Source organism: Megalopta genalis, chromosome 6 (genome assembly GCF_051020955.1).
Source record: "Megalopta genalis isolate 19385.01 chromosome 6, iyMegGena1_principal, whole genome shotgun sequence".
In the NCBI taxonomy this organism is placed as follows: Eukaryota; Metazoa; Arthropoda; class Insecta; order Hymenoptera; family Halictidae; genus Megalopta; species Megalopta genalis.
Window position 1 is genome coordinate 12,525,439 of NC_135018.1, and position 15,521 is coordinate 12,540,959.

Here is a 15,521-nt window from a genome sequence, read left to right on the forward strand (position 1 = left end):
TAAGTAGAAACGTTTCAGTTGTCCGTTAACTGTTATATCGTTAATTTGTGTATTATTGCAAGAACACAAACAGTTCTTTGCGTGTAAACGATGCATGCGAGGATCGAATTTTTCTATTATTTTCCGTAGTCTGCCATTTTTCAGTCAATCAGAAAACAGACCAATCTTGAAAAGTATTTTGGTTGCTTCTAAGCAGTTTCTGATTCGTGAACGATAGCTGCTAGTTCAGCAAATGTCTTTTTTTTTGGTTACGTAGTTTTACGATTTGTTTCCTTTCTATCCATATTTTTTATATTGCTCGGTAAGTGAACTTAGAGCATACTAAAATAACAAACGAATTCGAACGTGACCAGAAACATAAAAGCAACTGTGCCTTGTTTAAATTTCCCAGACCTATGTTGTAGATTAAGCAGATGAGAACCTGCATTTGTAGAATTCTAAACGAAACGAACTAAACAAATAAATAACAGTTCTACAACATGCGTGTAACTTTTGGGCGGATCACACTGAGTGGAACGTGCATACGATTTCCGCAGTACATATTTCGCGACATTGTAATGGGTCGTGCACATACGTGTCTTAAGTCACGAAGGGTGAGTCACCGCGTTGCGCCTCGTCATGGCGCGAAACGACGCCAGATAACGGCGACGTCCGTTTTTCGGGAGGAAAAGAGGGTCACGAAATCACTCGCGACTCGCCGGCTGATTCGACGACTGTCAGCGTGGATGATGAACGCGCACGTGCCGAAGACACGCGATCCACCGATAACAGGGGAAAAAGCAACGCGTCCGAAGCCAAGAACGGTTCGGGGATCCATCCGGCGCAGCGGGCAAATCGCGCGTTTCGCTTGACACCTCGCGCGGAAACTCTGCCGTTTCGCGTCCTTTTGTCGGCCGCACAATAGCGCTCACCGGACCGGGAACTCGTGCAGGCTATTCGGGAGGATCGTAAAGTCACATACACGCCGAGAGACTGACACATTCTCCCTTTCATCCCGCTGGGGAGAAGCGACTCGATATGCTGCAGAGACCCAGGCTTTTCCTAGAGAGGGTTCGCCCCGATTTCCGTAATGGTCCCCGGAGGCTTGACCGCCTCTGCGCTCGTCTAGATTGATTCGAACAATGCTGTCCAACAGTTATGTAAGTAGTTCGCGTCTCTGTAACCGTTCGGTTATAGAGGTACATTTGTTTAAATTCGAAGAGGATCGCATTTTCAAGTGCATCTGTTGCCCTCCTTCGTAAAAGCAATGCAGATGCTTCTACAATCTCTGCTAGGCACAACGATATTCGTTGAAACATGTTTAATCTTTTAGGTACGGCTGAATTCTGCGCGAGGCTATTTCTTTGGACGGCAGAGTCTGATATGTACTGTACAGAGTGTCTGTATATTCTGTCTGTATATTGTTAAGATACAGTTATATTGTTAACAGTTATATTGTTAACAGTTATATTGTTAAGATACAGTTATATTGTTAACAGTTATATTGTTAAGATACAGTTATATTGTTAACAGTTATATTGTTAAGATACAGTTATATTGTTAACAGTTATATTGTTAAGATACAGTTATATTGTTAACAGTTATATTGTTAAGATACAGTTATATTGTCAAGATACAGTTATATTGTTAAGATACAGTTATATTGTTAACAGTTATATTGTTAAGATACAGTTATATTGTTAAGATACAGTTATATTGTTAAGATACAGTTATATTGTTAAGATACAGTTATATTGTTAAGATACAATTATATTGTTAACAGTTATATTGTTAAGATACAGTTATATTGTTAACAGTTATATTGTTAACAGTTATATTGTTAAGATACAGTTATATTGTTAAGATAAGTCTGTATATTGTAAATCGATGTGAAGACAAAAGAAGTGTGAAACAATGCATATGAAGACGATTATTTGATTCAAACGATGACCGAGTGGGCTACTAGAGTAAGCCACTATAGTGGCGCGTCGTCCAGAGAGATGACATCCGCGGAAGCCACTATAGCGACGCGTCGTGCCTAAAAGGTTAAGGGGGACACCACCTTAACGGTTGTAGAACTGATTTTGACACAGAATGTATGACAAAGCGATATTTCGAAATTCCGAACATTTAGCGTTTAGGCGGTTGAAAAGATGAAGGTGTGGAGGAAAAGAAAGGGAGAGCGTTTCGCTTTGGTCCCTCTAGAGGACTCATCAATAAGGCTTTTCTAGCGGATCCTGCCTTGGATGCGGGGATATCTGAAGGTCGGTTAAGGACGGATCAGGTAGTTACGGGAAAGGTGTCCATCTGCTGGTGAGCGCTGAGGGTAACCACCACAAGCGATTGAAGATAAAGTTTCAAAACTGCTACTTTATCAGAGAGAAAAGTGATCTTAACCCTTAAATGCATGATTTTTTGTTTTGAATTTTAAAAAATCGTTTTTTATAGGAATGTAGTCATAGGTTACGTAAAAAATAAATAAAAAAATCTAGGTAATAATATTGAGTATTTATTTCGAAAAAAAGTTGTATGTAGACTTTTGGCAACAATATGCGTTTATTACTAAAATTATTGTAGACGTGAACAAATGGTCATGTATTTATATTATCTATTAATATAGGAATTTTCACGTTATTTATAAATGAAATGCAGCAAAGCAATTGCGATATTTGTTGTGACACAAAGCAATTTTTGAACTCGGAAAAGGAAAATATCTCTCCAAGTAACACATTGAAGGTTATCACCCACCACATTCAAATGTCAAAAAACATATAACTTACTCGCCAAAAGTAATGTCAAGTCTTTTATTTCACACATGGTCCATTGTCTATTGTTAAGTGGAACTGGAATGTAGACAATTGGCAACAATATGCATTTAAGGGTTAAAACTTCTTGTATGTTTTCTCGAAACTATATACAGTGGCCCACAAAAGTGTTCGTACACCTTCTAAAACGTAATAACTTTTTTAAAATTCAACTAAATGACTTGTATTCTTTTTTAGATGATAGAGGAACTAGTTTACTAGACGATGACTAAAATGCCTCTTTTAAATTTTGCTATCACTTGGGATGACAAGAAAAAAGATAAGAAACTTCCGTTTTTTTAACTTTTTTATCCGAATCTATAACAAAAATTTGAAAGACGCTTTTCGTAAATCTCGGTAATTTATATGCGTGCTGAAACTTTGATTATGACGATTATGATTGTTAAAATTTTCGAAGACAAGTACGCCACATGTTAGATAATACTTTTTTCTATTCTAGTTTTTGTTTTCAGCACTTGACAACTGCGACGGCCAGCAACCAATATTCCACGAGGAGAGATTTCGGGAACAACGAATAATTTCGCCATTTTGTACGATTTCTACTTTTAAAAAATTCAAAAACAAATCTGAATCATTTATTTAGTAATTATGTATAAAAAATATTCCCAAACTTTACATATTTCTGAACGCCTCAGGGTGGTGTCCCCTCTTAACGCTCATAGTCCAAACTTTTTGTATGAGCATAAAAAGGTTTATGAATCTTGATACCGAGAAATAATTAACAACGAATCGACAAAAATGCTAAGCCCATAAAAATTGGTAATGTACTTATCGTGCACACCTGAAAACAGATCATTTGCTATGTCAAAATACTTTCTGGACACGATAACAAATAAGATATTTGTCGCTTCGTATATGAAATAATAACGATCATTTCAGGAGAACAGCCGAGCTCGGATCAACTAGAACAAGAACAAAGGATCATAGAAGAACCCACATGTCGATTCGTACGTGACCCACAGCTTCAAGACGTGCGTGTACACTTGTTGCACCATTCGACCTGTGCGAAGGCATTTAGACCGATCGAAAGTACCTTTGTTCGCGGCATGACTCAAGTCTTCCGATTAACCGAGTTTATTTCTCGCCCAGCATGTTATCTGCCCATTTTTATGGCGTGCACGAGTTTCCTCCGCGCGTTTCACCACCGGATCATCTTTATTTCTTTGCTAATGACGCATCCCTGTAAGTGCTTTCGAAACAATGCAGACGGTATTGTTCGTTCAAAATGGAGCTGAAAACCGCAGGGAAATGAAAGGCTGGCGAAAAAAAAGAGGAAGAAATTCAAACGATCAGTGTTGTGCGTACAAAAAGCGTGACCAAATACACTATTGCACGACGGGACAGTTTCAAACGGATCGTTGAAAAGAACGATTGGATGACAAACCTTCGTGCGGGATCTATTCATGTTATTGTTAGAATCCGACTACAAGTCCAATAATGGAACGATTGTTGCTAAATATTGAAATCGTCTCGTATTGTTCTCTCAGTAAAAAGATTTGCTCTTTGCATATGTTTGAAAGTTTAATGGAGTTTTTACGCTAGTTGCTATTGAGTGGAATCGTTGTCGACGTAAAGAAGTATCTGTTTTTTTTTCTACTTATTTACGTTACGTAGAAATGAAGTATAATGTATGATACGATAAGAGCAGTCTAATTTGGAAACACGGGGCATCGACATTAGATATACCACGGTTGTACAATTACGTGTAAAAGAAAATAGTTATTTGCGCTAGAACGAGTCAGTCTCGCGATGAAGATTTCATACGTAATCTATAAAGTATGAATGTTATCAATTTCTTCAAAATCGGAACAAAATTTGATTTTTCTGTTATCAAAATCTAGAAATGAAAGTAGACGAAGACATAGAAGAAACAAACATTGTCTCGTTCTATCAGGGAATTTATTACGAGCGAATCGAACCATTTTCAATAAGTGATTAGCGTGATCCGTAGGACTGTAAGATAACCGCGGCTTAATAAATGGTTAAGTGCAACGATCTGACACACATAGACGATGATTCAACAGTGAGTAATACGGGAAGAGATCGGCGATAAAAACGAATTTCGCGAAGGACAATAGTTCGATTCTTGCGGCGTGGCGGATGCAACTGGTTCGTTAATCGACCGACTGTCAATTAGCGGCTGCTAATCAGTCAAAAAACCTGATAGTAAGAAAATTGGAACGTGTTATCGAAGTTACGCGGAATTCCAGTCTGGTCCGTCGAGGGGGCGTAGCTCAGATGGTAGAGCGCTCGCTTAGCATGCGAGAGGTACCGGGATCGATACCCGGCGCCTCCAAATTACTTTTTTCTCGAAATAATATAATATAATAATAATATAATATCATATTAATACAATAATACTATTATATATAATATCATATTAATATAATAATACTATTATATATAATATCATATTAATATAATAATACTATTATATATAATATCATATTAATATAATAATACTATTATATATAATATCATATTAATATAATAATACTATTATATATAATATCATATTAATATAATAAATACTATTATATATAATATCATAATAATATAATAATACTATTATATATAATATCATATTAATATAATAATAATATTATATATAATATCATGTTAATATAATAATAATATTATATATAATATCATGTTAATATAATAATAATATTATAATATCTTTTTAATGCTTTTGTATGATTCTACATGTCACTCGGGTTTTTTTAACTTTCTGTGTGGCTGTGAACGTACGTGTGTTTCCCAGGAAGGCAATCGATGTGGACTATGGACACGTTTAGCAATTAGCAGTTGTTTACACTTTATGTACATGGCAATAGTCAATATTATATTCTCAATAACACTCAATTTATATCGTTCAACATGTCGTAACTGAAGAATTACAATAGTAACTTAATTGTACTTTTACTAGTCAATCGTACATTATGTATTTTCGAACATAAGGCGTCGTTTGATCGATGTTCTTTTTCTTATCTCATGTTGTCTTTACCTGCTCACGAAACATAAACATTATGTTACAATTTTGTACAAACAGGGCATGAATGAAAATAAAATTGAAAATTATGTACGTTACTGTGGTTGTTACTTGCTTCAAATCGATTAAAAATTATTGCAGATGTAGGATATAGAAGGACAATCTCGGATCGAAATGTTTACAGAAATATCTTTTGCTGGTTAAAATACATATGAAGTAGCTGTACATACGCTTTTACAATTAATTATAGACGCCTTTTTGGGATGAATTTTCAACTGTCTAGTCAGCGATGTTAAAAAGAGAATGAATGTTTACTTTCAACATTCTTCAAAGATTTCGTTCACACGTTATCACGATTAGATTATTCCTGAATGAAACAATCTGTATTTGCTTTGATAAATATAGAATGTATTTCACTCCGAACGATTCTTTTGTGTGCAAAATTCGAAGACGGGGACTTTCAACGCGTATTTATTTCGATACAATGGTATCGCAATATTTAACAAGTAAACATAACAGTACTATTTGCTAAATGATTATTTTATGAATAATCATTGATCTGTTATGTACGTTGAGTCACATCTAAATGTCACCGTGTTTGCTTTCGGAGGGTTGGTACTACCATTTACATTTACTTTTCGAAATCTCAAAATAGGTGACGCATTTGCTAAACCGAGTACACGTTTTGCTAAATTAATACATTTAATCATTCATCTTTGGAGCCTTTCAAACCCGGGCATGATCACTCTAGTATTTTTTTTTTCTAAAACTGTTTAATTCCACGGAACAATAAAATATTGAAATGCAGCTTGCCAAAATCCTACAAGATTAAACACCAAACGAAAGTCACAACTACGACCGAACAAACTCCAGTAAATGGCGCTAAGTCACATACAATTGGGTGTGACAAAATTATTTATTCAAACTGAGAACAAATAATTTCTACGATGATGTATCGAGAATACATCCAAACTCGCGATCTGGGATATGCAAGAATACTGAAAGAGCGATTAATAACATAAATGAAAACATTCCTGTTTTCTGAAACAAATTGCCTCGATTTTATCGAGTTCTCTTTCGACCCATTCTGCGCCGTTCGTCTAGGGATGTCCACGCGTCGCTGATTAGATTGTTTAAAATTCGGTGTCAATAAGGTCGATAACCACGCAGCTATCACCGACGGCGGCCACGCGACATTGAACGTCCTTCGCTGTTGAAACAAAGTCAAATCGAAAGGCTGCGATAGGGGCATTGTTTGTCGCTTGGATCGATTCGGTCTCTGCGACGAGTGTTCACGCGGCCCGGCTGCGTATTATCACGGCAAACAGCTGCGGTACAAAGATTTTCCGTAACGACACGTTCCGAGCCGATACAGCCAGCTCATTATGGTACAGGCCTTCCAGGCTCGGAGCAGTTCGTAGAATGAGTGAGAATGAGGGAGCGAGATTGGGAACTATGTAGCGACCATTAGCAGGAGCGAGAACGACCCTATTTCCTGCTCGCTTTTGCTACTTCCCAATCTCGCCCCTCACTCTCGCTCATTCCACGAACTAATCCAGACCTGGGAGGCCTGCTATGGTAGCGATGTAACAATATCACGACGTGAGCACGCGTGTATCGCGCCGCACCATATTCGGCGCCGCAACGCACGGGATACAGCTGTTCGTGGTCACTATGGTTCGCTGTGTCAGCTACCGTAATTTAGACGAAAAGGTTAGAAGGGAAAACGGATTCAATGGGCCAAAGGACCTCCTAATAGCCCGCTAAACAAACTTAGCTCTTTGACGCCTTGCGGTCTTTCGTAGTTAGTAACTCTTGCAGTTTCGTTTCAGCTGGTCCGCAATTATTTGATCGTTTTCAGATAGTATTGTCTATCAATATCTCTGATATTGATTAGAACGTACAATCCCGCAAAAATGATAAAATACGGAATACTTGTGAGAGTGCCGTGTGAAGCTGTCACAGGCTACATATGTAACTTTCACGTTTATGCTACTGATGGCAAGAAATTAGTAGACACGGTTTTAACGGTTATTGGACCATATAAAAACATGTGGCGCCAGATTTATCAAGACAATTATTACAATAGTGTCAAAATGGCTCAAATTCTCCTAAAAAATAAAGTGCGAGTGTATAGAAACATTCGCAAAGACAGAGGTCTTTCTCAATCACTACAAACATTACGACATTCAAGAGGACAATACGAATTTCGTAGGAATCATCAAATTTTGTTAGAAGTGTGGAATAATGGCAGAAGAACTGTGAATATAGATAGATCATATATAGATAGAATATAGATAGAGATCATTGTTGTTGAACAATTTTAGGTTTCGGTTCAATCTCTGTCATTACAGAATTTTTCATAAGCTTGTAGAATTCGATCATACTCCCATGTGTAATTTCACAAGCTATTTAGAACAGTTGAAAGATATATGATTTTACATATAATTTTTCTTATATACCAGGTAATTGTGGTATTATTCGTGAATATAACGTAATCGCCGAAATATGTATCTAACTATAAGAGCAATAGTAGATAATATATCATTATTGCAATTTTCAGCTTGTAATTTTTCATTGTACTGTACTGTTTAAATCTTAAACTTGAAGATATTTTTTGATATACGATGTTGTGGGTTTTCTTCTACACGTTTAATTGATGCCGTATGTTCACCTAATAATAGGTATGGGTGCCATATATCCAGACAATGAGAAATTGTATGGATCGCATTAGACATTACATGTTTCATAACTAAGGTGAGTATTTCGTTCTTTGCCTAAGAATAACAATTTTTACATGATGAAAGCATGTAGAAGTATTGATGATATGTTAAGTAAGAAGTTGTTCAAACATATATGGCTTTTATCAGTGAAACTGGAGTACAAATTGCAAAAGGTTATTGAACATATAGCTGACGAGTTAGACGTCAATGTGATATTTCCGCCATATTGTAACTAAAAATTCAATTAGATTACAAGGCCGGATAGATCAGTATATCTCCAAAGTTATACCGATCGTGAACTACGAATCTCTAATAAAATCGATAGAATACACAGCCATTAATAAAACACAACAAATTATGATATTTATGAATTTATAAATGAAAGCTTCAATTTATAAACCTTAATATTTATAAATCGATTGCGCTTACAAATCGGATCGGTCGCGACTTCCACTAAAAATGATTGTACATAAATCGCGTGAAACAGTGACAGATGAGAAAATAACTCGCGGAATAGCCGCAATAAGCGTCCTTTTCGTAGTGTACGTCGTTACCGGCCGATTAATAGCCGATCGAAATATTTTACACCGCGACTCGTTAGTCGCCGAATAAATGGCCGCCGGGCATCGGAAACGCAATTTAATAGCCCGAAATTGGTGATTGGATCGAGGGAAACGTTGCGCTAGTCGTTACGAACCGCCGGTATTACGAGCCGCCGATCGATCCGCAATTCCGCGTGACAAAATTCTACAATAACAATGCGTGCGCCCGATAAAGTGCAGACACCCGTGTCATCCCGGCGCATGAGTCCGTGCCGGCCATTTTGTTTCACGAAGATACTGGAAATTATCGCGGTAGCGGCACGCGGCCGTGTTATCTGCGGCTCTATTGACAACCGAGTATAGTAGAATACAAAAATGCCAAGCTTCTTATTGGTCGGGAGACAATAACACGATAGCAGCGGAGACCGAGAGATCGTTTCGCAGATCTCGCGAGCTTCGTCGCTCCGTTACGTCATTTCTACAAGTTTTCACGCTGTCAGAAATAATAGTTAAAGCAATCGAAGTTGAGTAGACTGGAAAGAATGACGAAAAAGTCTCATGTAATCGGGACAACGCTCGTATATCGTTATGAACATATGCTACAAGACGATCATTCAAAATTAACAAACCAGCCGGATAGAACAGTCGCGAATGTCGTGTATTATTATTTATCTCTGTTACGCGCAGATATACATACATATTATCACAGAAAGGTTAGAGAATGATTGTTCTAGACATTAATCCTCTATAACTCCAGACGATTAATACAAAATGCTCAAACAGACGTAATGTACATATAGGAGATATAACAAATTAGATGAAATAAATAAATATCTCATTGTAACAGCATGATTTCGAAGCATTAACGTTAAGAATGATAATTTTCGAGTTGCAATTTCACACGTAGAGAGGCTTGGTCCACGGTTAGATATAAGAAATTATATAATAAAAATGTAGGTAGTCAAAAATAAAGGAGAATTTACCTAATATACTACTATCAAATATTTTTAATAATTGTAATACTACTTGTATTTAATTATGATATCAGGAATACTGTTTTCAGTAACAGGGGTCACTTTGGTTTCTGTTCAAATGGAAACTCTTTTCTATGATTCGTTCAATCTGCGAGGATATCGGTTAATTAACTAGCTTATTAAGCAGCCTGTGTCTGCGCTTTCGGAACTATATTATAATGTTGTTTACTGACTTTACTGTCCGAAAATAGAAGTTGACCGACTGTTTTTCGATTTCTGTAAACACGATCGATTATGAATCCCTTCCCATGTGGCACGTTAGGTGGCTGGTAAATGCACAGCTTGTTGCATAATACCCCTCGGAGCACAGCAAGTACACAAGACCGTTGCGTCGCGCCCGCCATAATCTGTTTACGAATATTGGCTGCGCCGTTTAATTGTCGTGCTTTCGCGCGATAACCGCTGATGACGTGTCGAAACACCCGATAACGACAATTAAAAGGGGGAGCGGAACCGGCTTCACCCTGCGACAACCGCAAGACGTTGCTCTCCGTTGTTACAGTGAATCGCCATTGCACGCGTCCAACATCTGTTTTCCATCGACTTTTCTTCTTTCGCCGTGTGCGACAAACCCTGGATTACTGCCAACAGAGAACGATTGGTCGCGTGTAAACAGAATATTTTCGAGCAATCCGAAAAGAACGCGACTGCGACTGATATCGTTAGCAGCGAAGTGATTCACTGTGCTCTCGACGGTATATCTGATTGGTCGCCGAGACTCTTTTATCCGCGTCCCCGAGTGTAAATTTATCGAGGCATTCCTTACACATTGACTCGAGCTCGAAGTTTGATAGCTACACAACAACTTTTCGTTCTGTTTATTTAAGAACAGTTGGATTAAAAGGTCGCATTACATTTGACGAGATAGAAATTATTAACACGTTCACCGCGTTAGTGTGACGTAAACCGATTTATTAATAAGCCCGGCGTCAAGGCCAAAGAACGGACTCGATTTACAATGATTTGTCTTAACTCGCCCCTTCGCAAGCAATGTAGTTATTTGTATAGATTTAACAAGTCAATTTTGCGTTCGATATTAACTGTTGCTATTAACTGTTTCACTCCATTAATTATTTTCATTACGTGGAATTTTCATAGTTACTGCTTGGATAGTTAACCCGTTAAAGGACACGATCCAAAGAGATGAAAGCATTTCTGGAGGAATAGTTCTGAAAAGAAACGTATTGTCCGAAGTTTCAATCTCACATCATAATTGAAAACAAAATGTCTATAGCATTTTCATGTGTGATTTTATGGGAAAAGGATACCTTTTCGACCAAGACAGACAAGTGGACCACTTTTCTCATAGTAAGCTATTAAATGATTCATTGGCGGTTGAATCGCGAGTCAAGAATATTTTCGACTCTCTTCACCGGCTAAACTCTTCACCAAATGTAACTAATATAGGTTTGCAATTTGCAATGTCACGTGTGACAAATTATGTCTGCCCTCATCGATACACACACACTGTTCATGGCTGGTATTCCAGACAATTGTGTGTCAAATAATTGAATCACATCAGTGTATTCCTTGTACTTATATCTAATCGAACGGGAGCAGCATTTCTTAAGTCCTCTAGCCAGCTTCTATTACATGAATAGAAATATTTTATAATTTTCCAAAGAATCATTTGATCAGAAAATGAATGTTCACTAGAAAAGATTCTGCTCTTTATTTCATTTGAATCGCAGAACGCACAGATAGCAAGGATAAGTATCTATTAACTTTCCATTTTGTCTATCCACTCGAGTGGATAGAAAAATCTGCTTTTATGGATTCGTTACAGCGAAACAGGATTCACGTCTGTTCCTAGTAGTCGTCATTACCAGAGAAATTTATTTGGTCGATCGGGATCAGATCGACTCACTGTGATCCATCAAGACGGACAGAAAGTTTTCCGTATATAAACCGTGGCCCGGCAGCGGATTACCGCAAATCCCATCGCATAATGTTTCACTCGAGGCTTTAGTCGGATTTCGGATAACGAGATTTTGAAGCGCGCCGCGTTAACTCCACTCGCGACCGCGCGGCTCGAGACACGATAATGCCTAAGAAGTTGTTTGTACAAGCTGTCGCGTTACATTCAGAATACGGTGCTTTATTTTCCGCGTGATAATCGGGAAACGATTAAAGTCTGTCGAGATCTCGTATCAGCGTGATACCACGACCGGCGTTTGGTAGCTGTCCAAGTCTATGCCGGTTCGATGATGTAAAACACCGGATAACACGGTACTTGAAATATCGCGGCGAATAAAGTATGACAAAAATCACCGATCCTACCTTCAGGGGTGAACGACGTGAGCGAAATATTATCTGCGAACGGTTCCCAGCCATACCCTCGTTTATCGCGACCGATTCGACGCAAACAACCGACGAATTTCGTAAGCACCGATACCAGCCGTACAAATACCATTCTTGCAACATTTTCCAGCCCAATCACTTCCAATTGCACTCGAAAACCACGCGTCTCTGTTTTCCTTTCGTGATATCGATGTTTGTTCGGTTATCGTCATCGCAGCGTGTTCCGGGATGCATTCTCCTCTTTGTTACAGCCTCGACTACTTAATTCAGCTGCTTCCCCGTTTATGCATGATACGATCAATTTTATGTTTTGCATTCGCATCACATTTGTATTTGGTCCATTAATGTTACAAGTAACAATAAGATCATTTTGTGTTATTGTAATTTGTTACCGGTATGATTAACCCCTTAATGCACAATTTAAAAAAAAAAACCGACCAAAAAAAATCAATTCTTTTTATCTAAGAAAATACATATTTGGACCTTAATTTCAATAAATATGTAAAAAAATGCAAGAATTACTAAAAATTCAATAAAAATAGTGGATAAATAATTATAGTGAATATTGAATCGCATTGCAGATCGAATTTTGTACCCATCGTACTGTTTTTCAATTAATATAGGTAACATAACATAAGTTGCGACGCCGACCGTATATATACGGGTCTGCACATTTTGGCCGGTTTTGCACGCCCGTGTTAATACGTTTCTGCGCGTTAAGGGGTTAATTTTTAGTGTCATGTGTTATTATCAGAGATATTAATAATTAGTGATATATATAAATTGCAGCAATTAATATAGTCATTAGTAACCGTTTTTTATAGATATATACAGTGACTCTTATTTAATATTCGGACATCATGCTATTCAAACAATTGTTGCTGGTTTCGATTGTTCGTAATAGTAAATTTGGTGTTCTTGTTGTAGTTTGTAATACAAAATTTTATTCGTTTATTGCACATACTTTTCTTAATACCAAACAAGAAACTAAATTATGTTGAAATTTATCGTCGTAAAAATATTCGGACACATAACTTATTCTCGCATTTCTTGCGGATAACGACACATCTTAGCCGTTTGTTTACAAACGTAATGTCGAGCAAGATGAAAGAACACACTTCACAATATCAGTTGCTGTTCGAAAGCCGCTGGGATCAGTTAGAAATTTCGAGTATGGGACGAAAAAGTACAAATACTTTATTTGACGTACGACAATTAGTAATTTTTCACCGAGAAAAGGAGACAACATATCGAGAAATCGGTAATCTTCTGAAATTAAGTAAGAGTACCGTAGCTGATATTAGGTCTACCGGAAAGTTCTGTCCGTTTAAGAAATGAAAGGAAATAATAGATTTTTCATCAATTTAGTAATATTTATTGTACAATATAATTTCCATCGTTACTTATGACCTCTTGCCAGCGTGATGGCAATTTGTGAGCAACATTTTTCAAAAATATATGTCTCAAATGAACATGTGCATACCAATCGAAATTTGCAATGACATTATCGGACAGAACTTTCCGGTAGACCTAATATAATGAAGAAAATCGAATTGTGAATCAATTCCTCAGAAAGGTCGGTCACAGAAACTTGACGACCGAGATAAACGTATTATTTTGAGAAAAGTAAAAATGAACTCTGGTTTAAAATTGCTCCAACATTAAGTGCTGAATTATTTCAAGAGACAGGAAAGAAAGTTCATCCGGATGCAATACGTCGGGTGTTGAAAACAGATGGATATAATGGTAGAGTGGCGCGTAAGAAACCGTATATAAACGAGACGAATCGCAGAAAAAGATTAGCTTTTGCAAAACAATACGTTCATAAGGAAAAAACTTGATGGAACAATGTAATTTTCACCGATGAAAATAAATTTAATCCGTTTGACACTGATGGACGAAAATTAGTATGGCGTAAACGAAATCAAGAGCTTAACCGAATAAATTAAAATCCAACAATAAAGCACGGTGGTGGACGTATTATGGTGGGGGGGGGTATTTCGTCAAAAGGAGTTGGACAACTGATTTTTATCTGTAACAATGTATTTTTCTTAGTCGCAGCGATAATGAAATAAAATGGATTACACAATAAGTATTAAATAAATAAATGTAATCGAAATTGTATAATGTCTGATTTTATTTTGATTAGAAATATCTGTGCACACTATATCATGTTTGGTCTCATTTTCATAAGAAAACTATCATCGATATGTTAAACAAAAATTCACTTTGAAAATGTTAAAATTGAAAAAGTTATGTTATTGTATTATGTGTTGTTATTTCGGGAACTCCTTTTTACGTATACGTATACTGTGTTCATTCTTACGAGTAGTCACCCTCTAGACGAGATACAGTAATGTCTCCCTTCCCGACGCTCAGATTGTCCACTAAAATGGATAATTTGGGAAGAGGAGATACGATCATTCGAGCCTTGCGGCTCGTTTTTATAATTGTGGACAATTTATAACTATAAAAATAAACCGCAAGCCTCGAATAATCGTATCTCCTCTTCCCAAATTGTCCATTTTTGTGCGCAATCTCGGCGTCAATTATAGAGACATTACTGTACTGCCCTCACTGTACTGTACATTACTGTCGATGTGTCAAATAAAATTTGATTCGTTAGTTTTTATTTTTTATCCATCATCCGAATAAGATATTGCCCAGCTCAGTCGTATTGTAAGTACGTTACGATGACAACATTTTACATGCGACATAGAAAAATTAAATTATCTTTCCAACTAGAAGCGCGTATAGCTCTGCTTTGTAGCTGTTGAAAACGAAACGACTAAATACTTTCCGCCCCTCGACCGATTTACGACTACGAACGCGGCCGACTGTATAGCCTAATGATGTTCACGCTCGTATCGCGATAGGACCGCCCTTTTCAGGGAACAAAAGGAAAAAGAGGGAGAGAAGGAGAGAGAGCGAGAGAGAGAGAGAGAGAGAGGAGAGAGGAAGATAAAGCGATCGTTCGGTCTCGGTACGTTACGATCGTAGGAAAATGAGCGGAGGGACGCGATACATTGTTTGACACAGTTTTATGCCTCGATCGTAAAAGATCGTCACGCGCCCGTTCCTCGCCCGATCCGCCGTAGATCGTATCCCATCCGAGGGACAGTTTC

General features: G+C 37.4%; 1 protein-coding gene and 1 non-coding gene across 5 annotated transcripts in view; one reads left to right on the forward strand and one right to left on the reverse strand.

The window, feature by feature from the left end:
* Sesn (Sestrin) overlaps nucleotides 1-15,521 on the reverse strand; it is a 296,174-nt gene that overhangs the window by 55,161 nt on the left and 225,492 nt on the right. The window lies entirely within an intron of this gene.
* On the forward strand, nucleotides 5,028-5,100 carry TRNAA-AGC (transfer RNA alanine (anticodon AGC)). Its single transcript has one exon. It is a non-coding gene; the product is annotated as a tRNA-Ala (tRNA).